The sequence below is a fragment of the Corvus cornix genome, chromosome 1 (genome assembly GCF_000738735.6).
Source record: "Corvus cornix cornix isolate S_Up_H32 chromosome 1, ASM73873v5, whole genome shotgun sequence".
Taxonomy (NCBI): Eukaryota; Metazoa; Chordata; class Aves; order Passeriformes; family Corvidae; genus Corvus; species Corvus cornix.
In genome coordinates this window covers 114,130,812-114,156,777 of record NC_046332.1, presented here as the reverse complement: position 1 = coordinate 114,156,777, position 25,966 = coordinate 114,130,812, and positions in this window count along the sequence as shown.

Genomic DNA, 25,966 nt, shown 5'->3' with positions numbered 1-25,966 from the left:
CATCTTGACTAAAAGCTCGGCAATAGCAAAGGTTGACAGTAACTCTAAACAACATTTGGGTGAAAAATTAGAAGGCTGGCAGAGGTAACAGGGTTTTCTGATAAAAAAAATAAATCTCCCAGTTTATCTGCAAAGTCATGCACCTGGTGAAATCCCAGGCATGAACTGGAGGAGCACAGAGCAGGGAGGAGAAGCTGCTGGAGCGAATCCATGGGTCAGGCATCGCTCTGCCATGGCAGCTCACCTGCCACAGCTCCAGGGACCACAACAGGAAAACCTACAGTTCAGCACACAAGGAATGACCGGAGTTACCATTTATTCCCTGCTCTGGTCCCAGTTCAGGAAAGCTGCTCAGTGCCTGCCCAGTTGTTTGCAGGATCAGAAGTAAAAGTGAATTTTTCAGTTGGGTGTATACAACACGTCCCAGGGAGCAACTTTTAAAGAAAAAAAAGATGCAGAATTGTATTTTGCTCTTGGTTATTAGAGTCTATTCTAAAGCATTTCTCTTCTACCATTCTTATTTGACTAACTAGTCATCTGTGATTTTAATGTGGTTTCAGGTTTTGCACCTTTTTTTAAGGACTCTTCATGTACTTGTTAACAGCAGGAAAAACAGCAGAACACTGGCACTGGAAATCCTCTCAGCACCAAGGTGACCTTTTATTTGCTGATGAGGTTACCTGCAGGTGAGATAAACAACGGGAGAAACCACTCCTATAATAACCAATCTCTTTAAAGTAAAACATAAACATCTGCAGTTTCTCAGACAAATGCATGTTTAATGTGTCCCTAACATCTCCCTGCTACATCCCCAGGAATTCACTTTCCTTTTCTGTCACAGATTATCTGCCCAAGTAGAAGGTCAGGAAAAAGCCTCTGCATTCCCCAAATTCAGGCTCATCCAGGGCTGGCTCCCAGAGTCAGAGCAACCCTGATGCTACAGTGAAAGTCAGCCAGTGACCAGAGAGTGACCCCAGAAGATGCACCAGAAATCAAACCATCCCAAGAAAACCACCCCAGCGGCAAAAATTTCATGAAGAAAAACGAGGACTGAAAGGGTGTGGAACAGGGAGATCAATTAGCTTTTTTTTTTCTTTTTTTTTCTTTTTTTTTTTTTCTTTTTTTTTTTTTGCCTGGTGGATTTGCTTTAGTTTTGCATTTGTAATTACTTAAATGCAGTGTTCTTCACAACAGACATACAGACATAATTCACAGGCCTTTAATGCTGTGCCTTTCAAAACAAACATGAGTCACAGCCCCTAGGTAAACTTCCTGGGCTGGCAGTGAATATCATTATTGTGTGATAGAGTGCAGCAAGCTGTTTGCCAGATTACTCAGTCTCCTAAAGCTAGCAAAATGCATTGCCATTTATTTATTATGCTCATGATAATTACAATTATCATCACTGCAGTGCCAATCTGTTTGCTGCAGAATGAAGGCCTCTTCATGATGTCTCCAAGGATTCAGTGTCAGGCCTGAGTAGTTAACCAAATTATGGGGCCTTGCAGGATTATTTTTTTCTGCAAAATGAGGGCTTTAAGAGGTATCAAGCAGCACTCTCCTGCTTGTTTAACAACAATGTGCAGGAAACCCCTGCTACAAACCCCCCCTTCTGTACAAAGGACTGTTCTGGTCCTTGCTTTGGGCACTGTCTTCTAAGAAAATATCCGAGCATGAGTTCCAGCTCAATATCAAGTACACTGAACATAAAAATGAATCTGTATTTCCAGTGGCCCACAAATGTGTCTTTTCCTGCATCTATTAGGATCCATAGAAATTACATAATGTCTGAGTACGGGTACAAAGTAAACATGAATCTGCCTCTGCCTTTATTTCTAGCCCGTTCCTCGGAACGTCTTGGCACCCAGAAGGAGGAGTCAGAACACGCTGAGACGTTAGGCCAGAGAGAGTAGCAAAACCCAGATTGTGAGCAGAGGGGGTGGAAACACAGAGTGTAGGCAGGTGAGAAATGTGAGATCATTTATCCAACCCTGCAGCAGTCTAAAAGAATACTGAGCTTCATATGGTGCTTTAAATCTTCAAAATCCCCAACCAGCATTAGTCAAACTAATGAAATTAATCATCTAAGGTCGTATTCTTTTTATTTTCATTTTAAATGGGTTTTTGTCGGAGAATTTTGATGAGTTGCATTGATTTAAAGCCCTGCAAAGGAGTTCTCTGAAGTTGCCTCGTGTTTCCCTTCACATACCTGCTGACAGAGGATCTGCAGGTTACCTGAACACTGGTTCCTTGAAGGCTCCTGACATGATCAGGAGCTGTGTTTCCTGCTAACACATGTTACAGTGTTAGGTGACATTTCTCAGACAAGATAGGACCAGATCTCTGGGATTCATTCAGCTAATTGGGTTTAGAGAGCTGTCTTGTCACCGCACCCTCACTGCACTGATGTGGAAATACATTCAGCACAAATGCACAATCCTCTTTCATTTTCATATACAATGAGATGCTGAATTACAGCACTTAATATAAACCATTCTGCTCACCCCCGTGGGAGTTGCAGACGATCATCATTAGTGTAAAACCACAGCCATCATCTCACCACACTGAGCCCTGGAAGTTCAAATATGGATCTAAAACCAAAACACAGACTGAAGTCAGCTCTAGGGTTGATTCAGCGTTGTTATTAATCATAGAATCATAGAATATGCTGAGTTGGAAGAGGCCCACAAGGATCATCACAGTCCTGGCCCTGCACAGTGTCATCCCCAAAAATCCCACCCTGTGCCTGCGAGCGTTGTCCAAACACTTCTTGAACTCTGCCAGGCTTGGTGCTGTGACCATTCCCTGGGGAGCTGTTCTAGTGCCCAAACACCCTCTGGGGGAAGAATCTTTTCCTAATATCCAACCTCAACCTTCCCTGACACAGCTCCAGCCATTCCCTCAGGTCCTGTGCCTGGTGACAGAGAGAAGAGATCAGTGCCTGTTAATTATGAGCCACTAAGTGGAGCAAAGAGAACATTTGGCACCTCTTTGGACACAAAGCACTAGCAGAGGTCTATCTCTGCAGAACAGCAGAATAAACCATAGGTCACCCTACTTCTAATCACACCTAGGAACCTTTGGGTAGGCATTTGTTATGATTTTGCAGTGAGAGGGAATGTGGGGGAAGAAAAGCGAGTTCTGAACATTCACCTTGTCAAAGCTCCCAAAATGATGAATGATAAAGGTTATCAGTGAGTGACCCTAATTGCACGGCAGCAATTTAGGCAAAAAATTATCAGGAGCTGAAACTGTTTATCCTTCATTCTGCCACCATGCATAATGGACCAATTAAGATACATCATAAGCTGCTCATTGATGTCAGACCGAAGTCAGAGGAACCCAAAAGATGGAAACTAAATCAGATTGCCAAGGACAAGTAGAAAAGAAAAACATAAGCACATAAGGATAAAGGAGAAAGCCATAATCAGGGGACACAGAGGGTAACAAGAAACATTCCATAAATACACTAATAGAGAGTGAGAAAAGCTTTGTTCACTATAAACAAGGAGAGTGTTACTCTGCTATTTAACAGGCAGGGAAAGTGACTGTCAGGTGACACCAAGAAGACCACAATGGTAAATGCTCCTTTTGCATCAAGTCTTCCCTAAAAAAAATGGGAACTACAAAGGTTTTTACTTCAAGTCAGTTAATTTTAAATGATGAAACGTCTTTTGAATTTAGGAGAGACAGACAAGAAATATGGAGAGAGACTATTTATAAGGGCCTGGAGTGGCAGGACAAGGGGGAACAGCTTTAAGCTGAAAGGGAGTACGGTTAGATTAGATATTAGGAAAAAATTCTTCCCTGTGAGGGTAGGAAAGTCATGGCACAGGTTACCTAGAGAAGCTGTGGCTGGCCCATCCCTGGAAGTGTCCAAGGCCAGGTTGGATGGGGCTTGGAGCAACCTGGGATAGTGGAAGGTGTCCCTGCCCATGGCAGGGGGTGGGATGGGATGATCTTTAAGCTCTCTTCCAACCCAAACCAGTCTGTGATTCTGTGTCCTCTGTTTTGACTTCAATAAGAATTTTTATATGAACTGATCTAACATTTACACAAGCAAGTTGCAAAATCCAGTCTAGGAGGAACTATGTAGATATAATCTAGATTCAGTCCAGTTCAGTGTTTTCATTCATAGCTACGACCATGGAATAAAGCTGGAAGAAACTAGAGGCACATGGGAATAGAACGTAAAATTGTGTCTGCAAACTAGCAAAATAGGGGGAAAAAAATAAAGTCCAATAAATGCAACTGCAATATCCTACACTCAACTGACAGTGCAAATACTGGATGTGGAGAAGCAGGTTAGGTAACAGCTCTGCAAAGATGGGTGTAGGTGTTAGAGTCAATGACAAACCGAGCATGAGTCAGCAGTGTCACACTGTTGTGAAAATGGCAAGTGTCACGCTGAGATACGGAAACAAAAATAAGGTTTCTGAGACGTGAATCAATCCTTCTGTTCTGCCCAGCACTGGCAAGAACGCAGCTGAGCTGGGCACTGCACTCCAGGAAAGTCTGCAGTAAAAGAAAATAGTCCAAAGGGGAGGAAACGTTGAAAGAACTGGGATATGTAGCTGAAAACAGAGGAAAATGTACCAGGTAGCCATCTTCACATAGAAAGCTGTCGTATAAAGGCAGGGAATAAGCTGTTCTTTGTGGAAATATAGCTAGGAGAGAAGGTTTAATTCACAGCAAGAAAGATTAAAACATTAGGAAAAACATTTTACTGGAAAGCCTGGTGAAGGAGGACAGCAGAACTCCTGCTGGGGCTGTCTCTCCATCTCTGGAGGTCTAAGAGTACGTTAGAGAAACGTGTCAGAAATCATCAAGGTCTGCTTGATCCTCTTCAGGGGAATGGACCACCTGAGCTCTGGGGTTTCCTCTCTGCCCTACACTTAACACTTATGTCATTCATAAGCTGACCACAGCAAATGAACCCTAATCTTAATGAGTGACCTAGCTCCAGCCAAGCTGCCTATTGCCCATCACTCCACACCTCATGATCAAAGTGTTTTCTGAGTCCAGCTCTTTCCTCTGCATAAGCAACATGGTTGGTTTTTAATTCTGAGACTTTTAAAAATGACTTTTCCTTTCACTGTTGGCAAAATTCTATCTTGTGTTTAACCAGTCTTGTTTCAGGAAATGTATACATGCCTCTCCTTTAATAGCTAATCCTGTTTAAAATGCAATCTAAACAGATGCAATATTTTACTAGTGCTTTCTGTTCTTTTCAGAGACACAACAAAGTTTAAAATTTACTAGTAAGTAACGTTATCAGCAAAAAAACCCAGCCAAATAAATGCTGTTTCACTTCGTTCCAAACTAGGATTTATGTGTAAGCAACCCCAATCAAACCAGAAAACCAAGTTATTCACATCATGTGCAGGTTCTTTCACAATGCTGACCCTCCTGTTCCTGTGGGAAAAGTATGAACTGAATTCCTATAATCAATACCTGCTCAGTGCCTTCCATCAGGCACCCTCGAATAACTGATCAAAAACTGATGCTATTCTCATTTCACCAGTGGTAAAATACCAGCAGCCCTGCCTTCATCAAAGATTGAAGCCATTTCTCAAGGTCAAACAGGAAAGCAGTGCCCAGCTCAGGAATTTTGCCCTTGAGCTCCAACATTCTGTCTGGGTCCAGCTGTAACCCTGTTGGTTTGAGTTAGGGTTAGGGTTATGTTTTTCTGCATAAGGAGACGCCAAATGCCCAGTTTTAGACTGAGTTCCCTTTTGTCCATAACTATGGGATCACAATAACCACCCTCACAGCTATTTTTTTCCAGAATAAACTGTACAGTGTTAACCATTGATGCTTTATTGTCATTGATTTAGTAGCTGTCACAGAGTTACAGGAGGAGATGGATTGCTGTTATTTTAGCCTATAAAAGGTCTTATGCCTCTGTCAGCAAACACTTTATTCCTTAAAATAAATAAGTAATCTGAAAGAAAATAAACAAGCTGGAGAAATCTTTTAGACAAAAAAAAAAAACAAAACCAAAAACAAACAACAACCAAAAAACCCACCTTTATTCTTTCTTATTTTATACTTTCTTTTCCATTTTGTAACTGCTGCATTCGCTATTTCTTTCTGGATAACAGAGCTGTGCTTCAGTGCTTTAGAGGAACCTGGAGGGCAAGTGAGGACATTCTTCACACCCCACTGGGAATACTTGTACCGGGCATCACTGGCAGGATTTGGGTAGCAGAGGACTGCAGGGGTGACCTGTGTGGGAGGAGGCCATGAACTGCCCTGAGCTGATTACAGCCACATCCAGACAGCTCTGGAACATGAAAACAACCTAAATCTCAAAATTTCAACCAGCCAGAGGAGTACTTGGCTCCTCTGCTCAAACATATTTAAGAAACAGGGGCAAGCACTGAGGGCAGGAGACAAAGGAGATAAAGGCACCTTCTTTGGATGCCAAAAAAACTGTGAAGAGAAAGGAAAAAGAGAGATTTGGAGGAATGGAAGGGGCACGTGGAAGATGCTCCTGAGAACAGAGCTGGAGAAGCACTCCTGGAAGGCAAGAATTGCCAGAAGTTTCCCTCTGCCCACCACCTGCCCAAAGGAGCCAGTGGGGACTCACTGTGGCACACAGGGACAAGGGATGTGGAGGGGGGCACGAAGGAGGAGATGTGCTGGGGTGAAGCTTATCCTGAGAAAGGGGAGGAAAAGTGTTTCCCTAAGTGCTTAATCATTTCTCTCTCCATCTTTTCTCAATGTCTGAATCAGTAATTAGGGGGTTATATTAAATAACAATAAATCAAGTGAAATTCCTTGAGTAGAGACATTTTGCCTGTGATACTTCATGTTTCCTCATTATTCTGAAAAAAACTTCCAGATACTTTCATCTAAACAAACCTGCCTTCTGTTTCCTACTTCCTAACTCAGGTTATACATTCAGCCCTGCTGAATCTGCTACACCATAGGCCACTTTTGGCCACTGATGTCAGCAGGACACTTGAGAAAATTTCAGAGCAACAGCAAGAAATGCCACTGTGCTGCAACTTAGGTTTTCCAGCTGTATTCAAAATGACAACAGGCATTTACCTTCCTGGTCCTGCACCTCCAGCAAATAAGAAAACTCAGGAGCACCAGGATCTGCCCAGGAATGTCTGCACAGCACAAGCTGAGTAGGAGAGTGCTATCAGTGCTTTCGTGAGGCACCAACAGCCCTTAGCAAAAATCTACGGACTTGGCCAGCTCACTTCAATTATCTAATTTGTGGGGCTATGTTTCATATATGTTTTAGATTGATTTAATTAGTGTTAATTAATATAACTTTATGTATTATGAGAGACAGCAGATACCCATAAAGATTTTTATATTGAGCTGTATGGCAGCCAGCAATGCACCAGGCAAAAAAATATAATGAGGCATATAAAAAAAGCCTGCTGCACAACACTCCTTGGTAATTTTGAAAAATGAATGTCAGAGTTTGCACAATACAAGACATGCCACCCAGTCTGGCTATGGAAGCTGGATCAAGCTCTTGTTAGGATCATGGAAGATGCAAACTCCAAGGCTGATCGGGAGGGAGTCATTCCACACCTCCGGATTTTCTCCTTCCCCACAAAGCAGAGTAGACGGAAATGTTTCCTTTAATAGTATCCAGATAAGATACACCCTGAACTCCTCACTAGGATCAGGAGATAGGCAGTTGTCTCCTTGATCTTTTTTTGTGAAGTCTGAAGCATCATGTGCTGTTTGCCAGTTGTTTAAGATGGACCTGCCTGGTCCCTTCCAACCCCACCTTGCTACCACAGAGACAAAGGGAGCTTGGTGTGAAGGAGGTGAAGAATCTCCACCTCTAACCATGACCTATCATAGGGAGGAGCCTAAAGTTGTGGGAAAAGCCAGAGGCTGCAGAACAGCATCCACGTTCTCCTAGAAAGCATGAAAAACAAATGGCAAGGAGAGCAATAGAGTTCTGTTGTGTCCCACCAGTAAATGTCCACCCACCAAGCCCAGGCACAACCAACAGGAATCTTGTCCCATGCAGAAAAAATCCCCAAGCCTGTTATTTTTAGTAGCACCTTCCTTTAATTGCACTGCTGTCACCCACACAGGCAGAATTCAGGAGTCTTCAGGGACTCAATTTGCCAAGGACCAGACAAGGTGGCTGAAAAACAAACAGAAAAATCAAAGAAACAAACAAAGAAGTGATTCCACAAGATGTCTTCCTTCTCCCAGCAGCACAGTTCCCATGTGGAATGAATGCCTTTCCCAGGGCTGTATCTTCATCTGCAGATCAAGGCCCATCTCAGAGATGAGGCAGGGTGAAGAGAAGTTGGAATAATACAGGAAAAACTGGGAAATGGGAGCACTGCAAGGACAAAAGGTTCCAATTAACTGTCATTACAGCTCCAGAGTTACAAATTCGAGGGGGTGCTGGAGAGATGAAGCATGAGGCTGTTTTGCCTCACATTTTGGCCACAGGAATGTATAATGAAAAGCAGTAAAACCAGAAACCCCACTATGCTCATAAACAAATGCTGCTCCTTCCTGCCACGTGCCCTAATTACTGAACATCCCAACACTCCAGACCCGGGCCCGAGTTCAAAATCAGAGACTCAACCTTGGCATGATTTTGGAATCCTGAATGAGTGCCAGCACCACCAGAGTCAAAACTGTTCCTTATAGACTCCATTACCCTGGACCTGAAGAGATGAATGTGCTTTACAAGACTGCCACGACTAATCAATTCTGGCAGAAAAGCTTTGCAGAGCTGGAATTTGTTTTTTCTTCTGCTGAAGCCTCTTTTTATCTATATCATAGTGACACCCGGTGGCCGTGAGCATGAATGGACCTCGGTGAGAGAGCTTGGCTGCTCCTGCTTTACTGCAGACAAAAATGCATCCTGAAGTGTCAACATGTGAGCAGAAAGTGAAAATTATTTATAATTAGACTCTTTTTGACAACTAAAAAAAAAAAAATTAGATGTATCTTCATTAGAGAAATCTAAACAGGATTTTTTATCTTTTTGTTTTTGTGATAAAATAGGCACAGCTAAAAACTAAATGCATACAGGATATGTGGTTATTAGTCAAACGGATTTTTTTATGATGCTTACTACTTATTTTTATGATTAATCAATTCACAAACATTTTCCCACACAGAGGCTGATGCTCCCATCTTTGCAAAATCAAACTGGAAATATATTCCTACCTTGTCAGCTTGCTCTGAGGTACAACCAGAACTAAATTGCTTTTCTTTCATATAGTATGCAAAATATAAACACAAAAAAAATGCAATATTTTATTTACTGTGAGGGTGGGGAGGCCCTGGCACAGGGTGCCCAGAGCAGCTGGGGCTGCCCCTGGATCCCTGGCAGTGCCCAAGGCCAGGCTGGACATTGGGGCTGGGAGCAGCCTGGGACAGTGGAAGGTGTCCCTGCCCATGGCAGGGGGTGGAGCTGGATGATCTTTTTGGTCTTTTCCAACTCAAACCATTCCATGATTCTGTGATTCTGTTTATCTTCTAAAAGATAAAGCATTCAAGTGGCAAGGACAAGATTATGGGATGAGTGTCTGAGCTCTTTATCAGCTGTACTGGTTATCTCATTTACATGACCTGGGACTATATTGTTCCATTAGAAAAATAATTAGTGGTCAGAAAGACCAGAACTTGGAGAAGTCAACATTCCAGGGAGAAGGAAGGTGCCTGAATTCACAGAGCAAAGTCCTGTGCAACTGAATGCAACTGAAGTCGAGATCAGAGCTATAATCTCCTCCATGCACATCACCACAGTAACTACTGGGGACTGACAGCTCTTGTATTGAGGGTGTTTGACAGTGGGATTCCCATTTTCAGGCTCACAGACACTTCACCACCTCAGACCATAACAAGAATATCAGATTCCTGCCTCAACCTGACATCAGGCCATACTCCTGCTGGTCTGGAGCTTTTATCAGCGAGAAATTCAGTGGTCTAGCCTTGTCCTCTGCTACAATCACCATTTTCACAAGCTTCTGTATCAACACTCTGGGCTTCAACAAAATCTTGCTTCACAAACCACAGCATGTACCAAAATGCTGGAAAACATTCCATTTCCAGGTAGGAAATCTTGCCTCATGCACACAACATCGTGCCCATCAAACAAAGCACTGTTGTAGGAAGCTTCATGATTTGAATGAGAGGCTGAGGGAGGAGACCTGACACATCAGCATGCAAGGAGCCTCTGTCTCCTACACCATTTTTCACTGAGAAGGCTTTAAAATGCAAAATTCCTGGTAACCTTCCTCATTAGTCATTTCCCTGACTACAACAGCTATCTTTCACATCTGATTCGCTCAGTAGTACAAATATCTGTGGACTATGCATGACTGGTAACCCCTTGAAACTTCATCAGCATACTTGGCACAAGCGTGGAGAAACTGTCTCACTGAAGGACTCTCATAGATCACAGAGTTACCCCTGCCTAAGTTCAAGCCCAGTCCTCATCAGCTTTCAGCTGCCTTAGCTCTGCAATTTATGACTGTCATCTCAAAGCAGGCCCCCTTGCTTTGAACATGTTGTGATCTATGGAAGTGGTTAATTATTTATTAATTTCTTTCTTTGGTCAAGAACATTGGTTGCATATATTTTGCAAAACAAAGTTCCAAGCTGTTCTTTTTAAAATGTTGATGGCATTATTCAAGGCTGAAGTAAGAGACAACACTACCTCAAATTTAATTTATTTTTTAATGGTAATAGCTTTATGAGGGAATGTTATGTCTTTATGTGCTAGCTCCACCCAGGACTCTCAGTATCAGCCTTTCAGCTTTCAGAGAGACCTGGTGACATCTGGCCTGGCACAGCAGAGAATTTATAAAGGTGAGCAAGCACAGGATCAGGACAGTCCTGAACTGTCATCACCCCAATGAAAACCCCAATGGTTGAGGTGCTGACCATCCTCTGCACAGCCCCAGGGGGATTAGAGGTCACACCAAAGTTCTGCTCTCATAATTTCACTTTTCCAGCAGCTGAAGCAACATGAAGTCCAGCCCTTATTTGTCCAGTCCTGGCTGAGGAAACCCACCTGGACTTTCCACCTCAAAACTTCTTGTACTCCCATGAGAACGTAGCCTGCCCTGTATTTTAAATACCCTAAATATATTTTAGCTTCAATCAAGCCATTTCAATCTAGCCCCCCAAAAAGCAAGATTTTTACTCATTTTTCTATTCTGTATTCCAATAGAAACAAACACTACCAAACTTCTCCCCCATGTGTGCAGATAAAAGAGTCTGCTGAGCTTTTAGATATCCCCAAGTCCTTTCTTGCTGCAGTGGCTAAGTCCACTTTATACCCCCCAAGTTACCCCAAAAGTGGTCTCTCCTTACAACACTGTGCTAGAAAGTTCTGCCTTTGTCTAGATCCTGCTGGCCACTGGTCCTCTTCCCCCTCCCCTCCCTTCTCCCATTGGCCCCTGTTATGTCACTCACCCTTGCCTCTGCCCCCTAGCCCTCAGAACATTGGGTTTGGATCCCTTCCCCTTCCTACACCCCATACCTGCCCTCTTTTTTTGAAAAGGGGGGATGGAAAAGGGAAGTTGACAAAGGGAGAATGAAATGATTCGACCTTTCAATGATCTTGCCATGATCCTTAACAACTTTGTTTGAGACCCTTACAGAGACACCGGCCCCAACTCCCCCATGGAGCCTGGCACGCATCACCCTGCCGTCTCCTAGATGTCCCTAACCTGAGCAAGCACCCAGAGACACTGGTGTGGCTGATAAGAGCATGGAAACAGCAGCCTCAGTAGCCCAAAACCACATCCAACACCGTCAAAGGAACTCGGGACTTGTTGGGACATTGGGAATTTGGGGGAGGGGTTGCCTCCCTCCAGAGGCTTTGCGGGTGTTTCTGGTTGTTCTGCCATCCTTTCATTGTTTGAAGTATTGCCACAACCCTGGACCCTCCCTGTTAAAATCAAAATACATTTTCCTCATTCATAGAAAGGGGAAGAACAGTTCCCACCTTGGTTAGTTTGGAGTAATTGGGGGAGGCCTCCTTTTAAGGTAAATTAGGGGGAGATGTTGTGGTGGCTAAGTCCACTTTACACCCCTCAAGTTGCCTTAAAAGTGGTCTCTCCTTACAACACTGTGCTGGAAAGTTCTCCCTTGTCCAGATCCTGCTGGTCACAGGCCCTCTCCCCCTCCCATCCCTTTTCCCATTGGCCCCTGTTATGCCATTCAACCTTGCCTCTGCCCCCTAGCCCTCAGACCATTGGTTTTGGATGCTCTGCCCGCCTTTGGGCGTTTTCGGGATAAAACCAGCACAGGCGTTCAGTTCTGGGTTCTCCTTGCCTCTGTTCCCTTTGGGTGTGTTGGTTCCATTAAACACCTCGGAATTGCATGCAGAGAACCCCTCTCTGTCTCCAGTTCATGCACAGACTGTGTGTGTGAGCTGCTGTTCACAACCACCTGTGAGGGTGAGATGGGTGCACACGTGGGTGCTGGCAGAGTGCCACCTAAGCGTGTCCACAAGGGACCCAGCAGGGTCAAACACGGCATCGATCCACCAAAGGTCTCATTCAATACTTTCTGATAAGAAAACCGAGAGTTTAGGCCAGCACATAAAAAATTTAATGTTATTTATAAAGTTATTGTAGTGTGTTACTGTGGAAATTGTTGGGCTGTAAAAAGACTGGAGTTGAATATACGCTCTATCCTCTACAACTGGACTGAGAGAACTCAGTAGTTTCCAGACAAGAAATCTTGGGTATTTCTCCACAGTATTAGTCTCAAGAAGTTGCTCAGACTTGTTTTAAATGACTTAATGCTGCTACATCCCTTGAAGTCTTGCAGTGAAAGGGTTCCTTGTTGTCTGCCCTTAAGCTTGCTCTTCGTTTCATACCGTAGTATCTAATTACACAATAATTCACTTCCTGGTCTGATATTTATGCTGTTTAAAAAAAAAAAAAAAAACAGCAGGGTAAAATGGTTGTAGATAAGACAGATAACATAACACAAAGCAATGCACCTCTGATAAGAGGAGAAAAGTTGTAACATGAAATTTCAGTTCCCATGACTTTAGAGACGAGATAAAATCCGCAAGAGAAAAATCGAGGCTGAATAAAGAATCTGTGCAAGGCTGACTGCGCAGAGATGAGACTCCAGCTATTTATGCTCTTAGGAATTCTGCCCTGCAGCCCAGATAGGAAACAGATATTAATCTCATGCCTTTCTCCCTCTGCTTTTTCCCTGGGGACACCTCTCTCAGCACCTAGAGCCACAGAAAATTTGGGTTAGATGAGACTTCTGGTCCACCCCACTCCTCAGGGCATGGCCATCTTCACAGTGAGATCACGTGGATCCAGGCCCCATCCAAAAGGGTTTTGGAAATCTCCCAGGACACAGGTATCACAGCCATCTCCAAGCACCTGTTCCACTACTGAGCCACTCTCCTGTGTGGGATATCCCTCCCCAATTCCAGTGCATCCTTCACCAAAGGATCATGAGGTGAGTGATAAGTCTGCAGGTAATTTATAAATCAAACAGCTACACCATGCTGCAGGGATGACATTTGTAGTCCAAAATACCTCTTTTGATAAGTGGCCAACTCCAGCTTACTTTCTATTCTCCTCTGTCTCTCCAAGACAGGCTGGTGCAACTTGGGAAATTCCATGTAAACAAGCCAAAAATCAGCCCATACTCCTCCCAGACTTCTTTCGGAGTCCTTCAAAAATCAACAGATGAAAATTTATTCACGCTCTTCCCTAATCCCATGATCATTCACCCAGTCAAATAGTTTCCAGGTATCCTTTGTGAAGAGAGGATAAGGAAAAAATGTTGTCTCTTATGAAGAGTGGCAGTGAGATTTAATGTCTTGATTCCCCTTCCTGGTTGCCTGCAGCTCCAAGCAGCTCCCTGGATTACAACCCCTCGCTGACACAAATATTTTAAGCAAAACAGAAACTTAGAATACTTTGCCATCCCAACTGCTCAGTGCATATATCAGCAGAATAATAAATACTAAGCAGGGAGATAGCATTGACACTTGGCCTAAGGCTGGCACTGCCAAGCGATGTTTAAGAATGTCTCTTTGAATTCTGAAGCACTCTTATGCTCTTTTCTGTTCATGTACCACCGCTTTGAAGTTCATAAACATTCCAGTGAATAGCTTTTTGATTCATGTGAATGCTTGAAAAATACCTATTCCCTGCAAAATGCCTGCACATAATTGAGTTTTTCAATGCAGCAGCACAAATATTTGCTGTTTGGTATTCCACTGCAAAAATCTGTGCTCCAGTCCATGAATAACTACAAAGCCACACAACCAGCAACATAGCAGAGAGGGCAAAAAGTCAAACGAGATAGTTTGCACATGTAAATTGACAATTGTTTATCTGTATTATCCACTGAACAGATTTGCAGAGTCCAGATACAGTTAATAAACAGTTCATGAATAGCAAAAAGTATTTTCAGAGTACTGAATATTTTCACCTTTTGGACCATTATTCCTTATTACATTTCACTTAAAGATATGAAAACTACCAGGTATTTAAGTGCAGGGTTTTTCATGACAAAGAATAGTGAGAGCCTGCTGCATTTTCACCTTCAGATGAGATAGTTTGGCACTACAAATCATCACAATGTTGTCTTGAAGCGAATACCCCAGCACATTAATTGCCTCACAGAGGATTTGCTGGACATTTATTAAGTCAGGGAAGTTTTAATTATTAAAGAGATGGAAGTGTTTTTCAACCTTCACACACTTACACAGACTTCCATAGACAAAAGGAGAAGAGTTGTGACTCAAGGTGCAGCATTTGTTACAACACTAAACTTCAGATATTCCCAAGGAAAAAACGAAACCCAGAACAAGCTCAACATTAGTTTGGTTCTGTGACTGGAAGCACTCTCTGAGAGCTGAATTCTGCATGTTAAACGTCAGCTCTGCTCTCCACTGTATTTTTAGCATGGACACAAACTTTATTTTTTGATGTTACGGGAGGGAAGAAGTAGCACAAGGCAACATGAGGCTTTACACAAGGCTCCTTTTCCACCAGGAAGAGCTAACACAATGGCCTTTTTCTGGCATTTCTCCCACTCCCTGCTGAGGGAGGGTCCTGTGAGATGATGTTGGCACGTGGACACAACAGGGAGAAGCATGGCTCGTAGATCCAGGTAACTGAAGCTTCCCCAGAACTGCTCCAGCTCCAGCCAGGCATTGGGTGGAAGTTTGCCAGGCTCTGAGCTCAGAAGGTTCATGGTCCAGTGCACCTCCCCAGCCACCCTCAGCTCCTACAAGGAAATGAGCCCTTCATCTCTGCTGCCTGCAGCAGGTCGCTGCTACACAAAGCGCTTGTGGTTTGACTTGTTTGTTATCAATGCACCGCCTTTCATTCTTGTAAGGAAACTTCTCGTTCTTTGAAGTGGGAGAGAGTTTCAGAGGACAAAAAAAAAAAAAAGCTTGTTTCATAATCTTTTAATCGGAACTCTTTAGCAAGTTATACAAGCACTGTGTTTAAGGTTCTCGTGCAGAAGCATGGCAGCTCTGGTCCACCTTCATCAAATGCGTCCGATGTCTCAGATAATTTGATTTTTTCTTGTTTCAAATGATAGAAGAGAGGGACCATTTATCAGTAGCTGTAGTGATAGGACAAGGAGTAATAGGTTCAAACTGAAAGAAGGGACATTTAGCTTAGATATTAGGAAGAAATCCTTCCCTGTGAGGGTGGTGAGGCCCTGGCACAGGTTTCCCAGAGAAGCTGTGGCTGTCCCATCCCTATAAGTGTTCAAGGCCAGGTTGGACAGTGCTTGGAGCAACCTGGGATAGTGGAACTACACAATCTTTGAGGTCCCTTCCAACCCAAACCATTCTAGGATTCTGTGATTCTAATACTGGCCTGCCCGACTCTTGTTTGGATCACTGCCTGTCAGTAGAAGCAAAACACAGAAGGATGTCAGTCTCACACAGTTCTGCTGCCTTTGTCCTCATGGGAATACAAATACCCTAAACACAGCAAATGTCCTGAGTATGAAGACTAGCCTGTCTCCCACCCCATTACTTTTGTGCATCCCCCTCCAAAGCCCTCTGGGGATTCCATCACATTGCACCTTAACAAATTACGTGTACCAGCTGAGCCATGGCCATTACATCAGCATTCCTGTGTTCTGAAACCTCATAAATCCTCAGGGAAAAGATTTAACACCGGTGCACATTCTTTTGCGTTAGATGGAGTTGTAGAGCATGATTGTTTCATCAGAATGAAGGCTGCCTGAGTCGTTTCCAGTGACATTTTCAGACGGAACACGCTGTGCCTCAGCTAAGGCAGTTTTGAGTACTACAAACAGGGCGAATTTGCTGCAATGCAAAGGTATTATTTTCTCAATCACTACGGGCAGTTTACACTAAAAACTCTCTGAGCACATCCCAACAGTGCCTGCACAGACAGCGTGAACCTCAGCGTGTACCTCAGCAAAAGGCACAGAGATGGGCAATGCAGAAAGTGGCAGCGTGCTCAATGCTTTTTTTTTTTCCTTAGTATTCAAATTCAAAGTCTTGTTCAATTCCTCAGTGTTTTACCATGGAGATGGAGTCTGGGAAGGAGGACAGCAAACAGTGGGAGAGCAACTGGTTGCAAATGATACAGAAAAGCTCACTCAGACCTGCAGGAGTGCTGAAAGTGCTGGCTGATGTGATAGCAAGGCCCCTGTCTGCCATCTATGCAAATTCATGACAATCAGGGAAAATGACCTGGCTACCAGGAAAAGGGGAGTAATTCACATGCTGAATGTCAGAGCTTGAATTCAGAGGAGTCCTGTAAAACAGAAGGATTGGGCCAACTAAAACCCTTCTGGCATTCAACAAGGAGAAGCCCAAAGTTTTGGAGCTGAGAGGAAACAACTCCATGCATCAGGACAGACTGGGAAACAACGGAAAAGAGCTCCAAAGGATTTGGGGGGATGGTGGACACCAGGCTGAAAAAGAGCCAGCACTGCAACTCACCCTGTGCACACAGCAAGCTCCTCACCAGGCCACATCCGGAGGCCAGGACAACATATCCAAGGAAGTGACTCTTCCCCTCTGGTCAGCACGGGTGAGATCACAGACTGAGGACAGCTGTGGGAACCCAGTTCAGCAGGGTTCTGGCACAAGAGAGACAGGCAGAGGGCTACCAGATAGCTCAGGGTGCACAAACACAGGACCTGCGAGGAGAAGCTGAGAGGAGCTGGGCTTTGGGTTCACTGCAAGAAAAGAAATCTGATTGCTGTACCCTCCAGAAGTCTTTTCCAACCAGATCTTTCCATGATTCTGTGATATTGATATGATTGTGTCTCTATGTATGCAGAGACATTCATTCAGGTATATTTCAGGGGAGCAAAATGCCAGGGAAAAGGAAAAGAGAAAACAAAAAAAAACCCTCAGCAGTCTACAAGTTAATATGGTAACAAGGTCCTCAATATCATAGTTGGGACCTAAAATCCACGTAAGGATTTTATGGCTTTTGAATGTGTCTGTGTGAGAAAACAATGAGGAAAATAAGAATCCAGGACTGACACCACAGTGCCACATTGTGACTTTTGCCTTCAACACAGATATTCCCGTGCCACTGCAGGCAGGTGGGAAGCACATGAAAATCTCTTCTTCCTACCCCTTAAATCAGCCCATATGGACTACTGCCAATTTCTATACTTTATTGATAAAATACAGCCCAGGTGTGAGTTTGCATGAAGGCTTTTCCACGGCATGGAAGAAAATACATTTCAGAAGGTTTTCTGATGGAGAACAATTCTTACCAGAGCTATTTTAGGAGTGCAGACAATACAACACTCTGCAGTGCAGGACACAGAGAAGGGTCCGCATGTTGAGTCCAGCATTCAGACCAGTTTCATCAATCTGCATCCATCCTGAAGTTGCAGATTTGTCTCTACTTTTTCAGGAGACCACCAAGCAGATGTTCCCCAGACCAACAAATCTGCCTTGCTCAGCACAGCAGCACCTACACATCCTGGCTGAGGCCCAAAGGGAGTACAGCTGTGTTGTGCAGTGTGACATTCCAGAGAATCCCTCTGAGTTGACAGAACCCTTCCTGCACCTCAGCACACCCCTGGGGTGCCAAGGAGGCAGCAGCAAATCCACTGTCAGAGCCCCTGAGCCAGACCCACTGTTTTGATAACATATTGAAAGGGGCCACAGGCTGCTTTCATCTTCCAGGACAGGGAGGATCACAACAACCTTATGAGAAACCTCATGTCCTCCCCCATAAAAAGCCCAGGGCAGCTCTGTACAGTGAAGACCAGGATCCCTCAATCTTCCCTTACCCAAAGCATAACCTTTCCCTTTCCCAGGAGCACTTCCCCCCACCTCTTCCCTTGCTGGTTTCTATAAGCCAGACAGGAAATCCAATGCCTGGTCTAAATCCCTGCAGCTATGCATCACTGGATTGCACAGGGAACATCACCATCCTTCCAGGTCCTTAAAGGTCCTGTGAGCTTTTTTACACATCTCCAAGCCTCCAAGCCTGAAATAGAGGTGTTAGCCCACTCCAGGCTTAGCTACAGCTAAGAGCATTTTAAGAGACCTTAATCCTCCCAGGCATGCCACCATGTGGAACAGTATCTCACAATTCTCTCCCTAGTTTCCTCAGTTTGTACCTGATGGAGCTTTTCCCAGTAGTTCTGCCACATAAATGCAGCTTCCTTGATTTTCCCATAGAAATACTCCTCTTCCCCACTGTCCATCTGCCTACAAAGGCCTTCTGAAGGAACTGGGCTTTCCACATCTCCCCACCTCTGGTAGGAATGAGAGGTATTTGTATTCTGATTGTGATGGCAAATGACAAATCACCTGTCCCATGAATCAAGAAGATGGATTTAAAAATTGTAGCATCATTTTTTTTTTAAATCTTAAAAGACTTCATACACCTTCCGGTTTATGAATCTTTCAGACACAGTCACATCAAATGTTCTTTCCCCTAGAGATGTAAAGGATAGATAATGTTTGGTGTTTTTTTCCAGTGAAAGAGGAGAATTGCACGGAAAGTATCTGTCTTCAGGAACTGAGTGTTGTCTCAAACACAGAGAGACTTGAGATGGAATCAGCACCCTAAACAACACATTGAATCACCAAACCAGAAGTATTTTTCTCTGGCTTTCAGAGTTGGGTGTTGCCTCCACGCTTACAGCCACCCATCAAGCACAGTTTTGTAGTCTTTTTCTTTCTCCTTGTGTCTCATTCAGCACTTCAGAAATCTGTGACCAGCTGTGCTTGGCATTTGGGATGAAAACACACCAGATAAAAAAAGGCCAAGAAACTGTCTGCAGCCCAAGGTGTTACATTTAGCTGGGCCTTGAACCGTCTCCAAAGTTTCCCTTTCCCTTCCACAGTTGGATTGCCCAATGCAATATTTTTTCAGGCTCTGAAGAAGTTGTTTGTGAGTTCTTATATCTTTGATTCCTTTGAAAAGAAGCCCTCTTATGTTTTTGTCTTGCTGGAAAATATAGTCTTAAAATTATGCTAGTTTTGAGCAGAAACAGAATAATGATGAAGTTGGAAATAAAGGTCCATACCCTTTGCAAAGGTTTCTAATATGACACTTGGAGGAGGATTATATAAAGAAACCAACAACAACAAAAACATAAAAACATCAGGCAAGCTCAGTATCTTCCAGGGCAATATAGCCTAGTAAAGAAAACAACCAATGCTGATCTATAAGAGACAATATGCTTGGGATTAAGGAGAAAAACACAGAAAGTCCTTTTAAGAAGGGATTTAAACTTTGGAAACAGACAAGAAGTGAAAGGAGTTATTAAAAAAAAAATCTAAAGTACAAAATGAGAAAAGCTTGATGTAGAAAGAGCAAGGATTGAGAAAAGTATGCTAAAATGAAAAAAAAAAGTGAATTGGCAGGTGGTGAGGGAGATGAGAAAAATAAACAGAACAGCCACAATAAGCATAAGGTGAGAATATCAGACTACAAAAGGTAGTCTTCAGAAAAGATGGGGATTATGAGGAACAGAAAAAAAGTGAAAAAATCAGTCTGGTTTGTATCAGCTTTACGAGAGTGCAGGGCAGGGAAATGAAGAAATAATCATAGATAATATGGGTGATGTTGAGGCACAAAACAAAGGCACATGGAAGGGCTTATCCACTGAACCAAAATTAAGAATTGTGATGAACTGTGCCTAAAAATACACATGGCATGTTTTGATAGTGTGGGCGAGACGGGTCCAAAGCAGAGCACCACTGTTTTTAAAAAAGGTATTTTCTTGGCAGTGACAACAAAAATGACACAACCGTTGCTAGTGAGGGGAGAAAGATGAGTGGTGAGAATCAGATGGGAAGAATAGAATTTCTGGGTTTTGTTATCTTTAAAGTAGTTGTATCTCTCCAAAAGGGAGATAAGGGAGGCAGAAACAGAATTATTGATGAGTACGTGAGCAGACAGGAAAGAAGGAACATACCTGGGTGCTGTGAGCATACCAATATCACTGGCCAGGAGCAAAAGTGCTGCTGATAGCGTAAATAAAGAGACAACACAGAGGCCAAAACACTACCTTGGGCACAGTGCTAAAAGAGGCACCTCAAAACTGCTAAGAACTTGAGCAGTCAAGCTGGAAATGAGGTGAAGTGAAACCCCAGCACCACGATAAAGAAGGAGGAACAAACTGTTGGGTCAAACACAGCACTGGAGATGTGATTCCTGAGCAAAGCAAGGATGTCTGGTAGCAGGATGACACAGAGCAAGAGCACTGAAGGGAAAAGTGCTACAAAGCAGCTCCTCCCTTAATGCTTGAGGATTATCATTAAGGGTACATTTCTGTACCCTTCTGTACATCCTGCAGCATTTCTTTCTAGCTCGGCACGCTCCTAACTTGGTAAATTCCACTGACTTGTGTCTGGGGTTCTCTTCCCAGAAGGGGAAAAGCAGAAACAGGGGAGGGTGAAGGAACAAAGTCTGATGTGCAGGGAAGTATAGCACCACCATTTGTCTGTGTTACAACAGCTACAGCAGCACTGCCCACTCAAGCAAATTGATATTGTGACCTTACAGACTTCAGCTACAGCATAAGCAGCACTGGGGAAGACTTTGAAAACAAGAGAATGGAAGTGCTCAGTGACAACAGCCAAAACAAATTACAGGGCAAGGATGAGAACAAGATGTAAAGACTCCAGCAGCCTGCTGTCCATGGGACAGAAAGATGCTTCAGAAAGTGATGCCATTGCTTTAAGGCAAGTGTTGATGGCTGCTCATATGGTAGGGAACCTTTTAAGCTTAGAAAGAAATACATGGAGAAAGAGAAATCACAGAATCCCTGAGGTTGGAAAAGCCCTCCCAGCCCATGGAGTCCCAGCTGTGCCCGATGCCCACCTTGTCCCCAGCCCAGAGCACTGAGTGCCACCTCCAGCCCTTCCTGGGACACCTCCAGGGATGGGCACTCCAAACCTCCCTGGGCAGCCCCTGCCAAGGCCTGACCACCTTTTCCATGGGGAAATTCCTCCTGGTGTCCACCCTGAGCCTCCCCTGGCCCAGCCTGAGGCCGTTCCCTCTCCTCCTGTCCCTGTTCCCTGGCAGCAGAGCCCGACCCCCCCGGCTGCCCCCTCCTGTCGGGGACTTGTGCAGAGCCACAAGGTCCCCCCTGAGCCTCCTTTGCTCCAGCCTGAGCCCCTTTCCCAGCTCCCTCAGCCGCTCCTGGGGCTCCAGCCCCTTCCCAGCTCCCTTCCCTGCCGTGGACATGCTCCAGCCCCTCAAGGTCTCTCTTGTACTGCATGGCCCAGAACTGGGCACAGCCCTCGAGGTGTGGCCTCACCAGTGCTCTTAACACGTACACCCACACTGTCCTAAGAAACACCATCCTGAAGGTCAGGTTCACAGCCCACCCAGACAGAAATCCTGAAAGCCCAATCCCAGGCATGGCCAGAGGGTGCCTCCTCACTGCACAGAAAACTACTTGGGGGTTCTGGCCCTCTGAAGCAGCCTGTTTTAAATAGGACTTTATATTTGGAACTGCGAGGGACTACTGAGCAATTGCACTGGAGTTTTCTCACAACAGGAATAGCAAAGAGAGATGTTATAATATTCCAGGAACAAGAAGTCAGTGACATTTTAGGAGAAGCAGAGTGTTGGAGGTGGTATCTCTCTCTCTAATTATAAAGACCTGCTCTAGGATACTTCATCTCTCTCGTGTCAATGCAAGGACTGTAGGACCACCTGTGTCACAGAACCCTTCTTTCAGACACTCTTTCAGTACTCACAGCACCACACAGACCTGGCAGCACTGATCCCAAAGGGAGAGGTAAGGAGGAAAAGTTGCCATCCTTTCTTCCTGTGGAGGGGGAGCACTGCCAAAATTTTCCAGCGGAAACTGGGAACCAGAGGGCACAGGCAGCAGTGTCCAAGGGCACCCTACAGCACCACACAAATATGAAGAGTAAATTGCACACACCCAGAACCGTGATGAGCCTGGCATGTGCACATCACCTCTCACCACAGCAGTGACAACAGCATTCATCTCTCTATAGCCACAGAGACAGCTTCAAACTGAAAGAGAATAGGTTTAGATTGGGTAGTGGGAAGAAATTCCTCCCTGTGAGGGTGGGGAGGCCCTGGCACAGGGTGCCCAGAGCAGCTGTGGCTGCCCCTGGATCCCTGGAAGTGTCCAAGGCCAGGTTGGACAGGGTTTGTGCAACCTGGATAGTGGAAAGTGTCCCTGCTTAATATAAAAGTGCTGCAAAGTACCAGTTTGGTCTACTTTTTCTGGCACTTACCCTGCAATTCTTTTAGAAGAATAATGCAAGATGAAAAGTAACTTTTATATAGTTTTCCTAAAGCCCCTTTACTCTTATGTGGAGCTTTTAACTGGGAAGACAGAGAGCATGGAGGGAGAAGATGTGTCAGACTGTCCCTCACATCCACATGCATCTACAGCAAAGAGAGAACATTCATCAAAACAGGTAATGGGATTCTTCAGGAAGCAAAAAAACCCCTTCTGCCCATGCTTCACTCTTGGAAAAAATTGGTGCTGTAAGTTTAAAACTCTGTCTTTGGCTTGCGTGAGCTGCATTTCCTCAGCAGATTATCCCTGATCTCACTGCCCTTGGCAGCATTAGAGGGGGTCACATTTTTACACAGCTGAACTACTTGAACAATTTCTTCAAAGTATGAAATAAAAACATTCTTTCCTTCAAAGCAGCCATGAATGCTTTCTTCTTTATTCTGTTTGTTCAGTTTTTCTTTTTAAGTCAATAAACACTTTATACCTTGTATTCATTGCAAGAAAAACAAATTCTACTCCATTATTCGTATCTACATTCTGTTAACAGCATCAGCTGCCGAAAATGAAGCATTTCACATGTGCCTTCGAAGATGTTAACTGCAACCCCTAAATGATTTTCTCCCCGGCAAAAGTCCTAATTGCATTTGGCAGGAATGGAGTGGGGAGTGACACCTCTGGTTATCTTCTGCCAAGCCTCAAAGAGCTGCTTTGTCCTCTTTCCCAGCTCCCAGGAGAGAACCAGCGCAGTAAACACCATCTCCTTAGGTACTACATGTAGCAGCAGCAGAAGCATTTGCAAAGGTCACCTAGCAGAAGGCATTCCTGCCAACTTCCCTTCAAATCCAAATACTTATTATGAACTATTTAAAGCAGAACTTGCTTATACAAGGTGGAGTGAACCCGAACTACGTGTTACAGCCCTCTTTTGTTGTAAATGGGTAAGATTTACTCAAGTGCTAATAGGGTACAGGAGATGGATAAGGGTATTGCTAATACGAGGTAACCAAAAACTTATTCAGCACTTTTGCACAGACATTATATTCAGCCTACCTCTATTGAGACCCTAGAAAGATGAAGCAGAAAATCCTGAGTGCTTTTCCTCTTTGAAACATGTATTCTCTCACACAAGTCTAATAAAGGAGATTACCTCCAACATTGAGTCAGCTTCTATTTCTTATTTTTTCCATTTCCTAAATAGACTAATAGGATTATCAGTACTAAATCCTGAAAATCATATTCAAAAGCAACACCAGCCAAACCTTTGCCATGGGGACCAGAGTAGAAGGTGAAACCCTGAAGGGTTTTTTTGTGGTCCTTCAGAAACTGTTAAAATGCAGTCAATAAACTCATCTAGTAGAGACTAAGAAGGAAAAGGGAGAATCCAGAAGGTCTCGTTGCTCTCAAAATGAGACAGAACAGATTCCTGTATGGAAAATCTTAATTAGTTACCAAACCACTTCATCTGAGGCGTATTGGATTCCTGCACTCACACCCTCACTGGGTAAGAAGTGCTCTAAAGCTCTTGTGCTCTGTGTCCACAGCCTGTTCCTGTCACTCCAACAGGGCCCTTTTCCTCCTCCAAGTCACGTCACTGCACAGGTCCCTTTCTCTTTGTGCTGTCACAGCTCTTCTGTCCACCCCTGAGCACGCCAGGCCACTTCAGCTGGAAGCTGTCTCCCTCCCTGCACTCTCCTGAGAGCCTCTTGTCACTTCTGTGATTTCTGTCCCCGTGTTCAGCACTGCAGTGCCCAAGAGCAGAACCTCCAAGGAAAGTCTGATTCAGCCCCACACCAGGACCAAAGAGCTTCCTCCAGCCTGAGGGTGCAGATCAACAGAGGAATGGAATGTGGTGTAAAAGGGACCCTGGGAAGAAAGGAGCTGCCAGATGGGTTGCCACTGAGCACATGTAAACTGATTTTTGCAGGAAAATAACGTCACATTTGGTTTTATTGTATATACCTCATACAAAGGCAAATTTCCTTTGAGTCTTTTTTTTTTGTTTTCTAGCACCTGGACATCCCAGATTTGCTTCTCACACATGAATACCCCAAATGGACTGATTTAAAAAAAAAAAAAAAAAAACACAAACTGCAGCACAATATGCTTTTCTCCAGTGCATTCCTCAGAACTGCCTGGAACAAACTTGCAGAAAATAGGGTGAGTCTCTGGCAGACCTGCAGCCCAAAGGACTTCAGCCTCTGAGTTTAGCAGTTACAAGCTTCTCTAATTTGAGGTTCTGTGCATTATTAATCAGAAATCATGCAAACAACTCCAAGAAATATATTTCTGATGCCCAACATAAGAAACAGTGCAAACTATTTAAGAAGGAAAGACAAATTGAAGTAAAGTTACCAGATCTTGCCCTTACAAGCAGCAAATCAATCTGGTTTACTTCAGTGGGCTCTACCATTACAAATGAGGGAAGAATCACCTGAAGTTTTTTAAGCTTTATTTTCAGCCTTCTGCCTCTTTTTGGCTGGCTACCTGGCAGAGGCTGCATCTCTGAAACAGCCTCCCTGATGCACTGTTTCCTGAAAACAAAGAATTCTAAGAGGCAAGCATAATTATTCTCATTGTTGGGTTCTGGGAACAAATGGCAGGAGACATAAATGATGAGAAGACCTCTAAGTCTGTGTCTGATGAGGAATAATGAACTGCTGGAAAGACAGCGAAAAATTGAAGTGCAAAGTTGTGTAACGTTCTACACATTAATAACATAATCAAACTTTTTAAGTTGACCATTTTTTACTCATCTTTCTAGAAAGGGATCAGAGTCTTTTGCCTTAGGACATTTTTTTCTGGACCATTTCATTACTGTCATTACCAGGTGAATGTAGGATAACAGTCCTTTTACTAATTGACTTACTTAACCTTAAAGCACCTAAACCATTTTTCAGCTCTATCCTGCAGAAAGTCCAACATTCACAGCTGAAAAGAGCTCATTATCACTTTTTTTTAGAGTATGCATGAGTTTTAAGTAGCATTTTGGGTTTATCATTAGCACAAACACTCAAAAGTCTAAATATACCCTGGTACATCCTGAACTCAAAGTTCATTCTGTAGAACACAATTCCATTCCACCTTTCTCTGGCATTTCCAGAGATCTCCAGAGGCCCAGAAGGATGACAAGACGACCTTATTTTGCAAAGCTGATAGATGCAAACCTCTCTTTGGTGCATCAGATTTTCCCCATGGCTTAGAAGCCCAGAATATTTCAGTGCCTGTGGACTTACTTTGCTGGTGACATCTTCAT